Genomic DNA, 1,773 nt, shown 5'->3' with positions numbered 1-1,773 from the left:
ACATTTTTAACGATCCGGCACATCACTAGAAACTACACACACAACGCTTCCAACGATTGTATCCAGGACCGGTTCTGGGCTGTTAGCCGCCCGCCCGCTAGATATTTGGCCGCCCTCGCCCGATTATGTGAATCACCAGTAGATTTATAACTTAATCCAATCGATAGGGAGTATTTGATAGTTCTGTATAGATGACAAGAGTTTTAAAAAAATCCATTACAATATTTGATATATTTATTCGCTCTCCCATCTTGTATTACAGATTTCAATATTAAACTACTGATATTACGATTTAGTATGTCCCATCTATAAGGGGATGCAGAAAAAACGTGTACAATTCTTGTACAATGTTAAAAAATTAACTGTTACTTTGGTAGCATCATTTGCAACTAAATTTAATGAATGAGAGAGATGCACCAGGTACAAAAAAGCTCTAGAATTTATATTCCTTAAATTTGCGATTTACGTATCGTTGTCATAAAAATTTGTCTTTCAAGTGGAAAGACAAATTTTTATGACAACGATAGACAATATCCCAAGACTACAAGTATTCAAGTACAAAGTAAGCGGTTTCAACTTATTTCTACTTAAGAAGTAGTTAAATAATTAAGAGATTAGGGAATTGGGGACAAAATAAAACCTTGCCGGAAGAGCTGGAATTTTACTTAAAAGCTTAAATTATCTCTACCATAGTATTTGAGATATTAGTTTCAACAATTTTCGAGACAAGAAGCTCTTTTATAATTAAATCAATTATCTTGTTTAATTAATAATACCAAACTAAAGACTTGCCAATTACTAATGTTTGGTGATTTTAATATTGACATAATAAAAAACAGTTTACGAGTATTAATGAATTAATAAATTTTTGTTACTCTGAAAATTTAACAATAATGGCAGATCTTAACCAACCGACTCGAATGGATAAATATATTCACTCGTTGAATGACTATGGTTTAACCAAAGTTTATGAGTCTAGGTTTTCCATCCATCCAGATTTACTCTCTGACCATACTCCTATTCTTGCTTTTCTTCCTTGGAAAGACATTGAAATGAGTATTAATATAATAAAGAAAAGGAGAAGAATCAACAAATATTCTATAAAATATTTACGGTATGCCTTATACTCTAGTTTTTCATGGAACTATTACTATATTTCTGATTTATCCTCTTAACAGTTGGCTAATTATCAAATGAAAAAATCTGTTATTACCAACACCCAAACACTGTTCCGGCCGAACTTCGCCGATCTACCAAATCGTATATAATTTGAACGCTTTAAACGAAGAATATAAAGATTTAAAATCCTACAAAAAATTAGATACCATCAAGGGCTTGAATTATTTTTAGTTTTGTATGTTAATTGTTCTTTTTGTATGTTTGTTGCGGTGGATTTGTATTTTGTTTTGGACGCTTGAAAAAGGATAATGGCCACGGTGTCGCAAAGTGAAAGCAAAAGTAATAAAAACTCGAAACGAACTTGATATTATATAAATTTGTTATACTCATTTTATTTGTTTTAGAGATTAATCGGTAGCGTTCATTAGTAAATACAGTATATACAAAATACTTAAAAGAAAAATACACGGATTTATCTATATCAACAAAAGAAAAGAACTAGCATATTTTATTACATTATTTCGACAGTCAAAATTATCTGTCTATATAAAAAATATTAAATTGAAACGCACGGCATTTTTTCTAAGATAATAATTTTGACATTTTTATTAGTATTTTTGAGTGACGCCATTAACGAAAACGAGGGGGCGTGAC

Source organism: Centruroides sculpturatus, unplaced genomic scaffold (assembly GCF_000671375.1).
Source record: "Centruroides sculpturatus isolate CEXI.00-Female unplaced genomic scaffold, Cexi_2.0 scaffold380, whole genome shotgun sequence".
In the NCBI taxonomy this organism is placed as follows: Eukaryota; Metazoa; Arthropoda; class Arachnida; order Scorpiones; family Buthidae; genus Centruroides; species Centruroides sculpturatus.
This window is presented reverse-complemented; position numbering follows the sequence as displayed.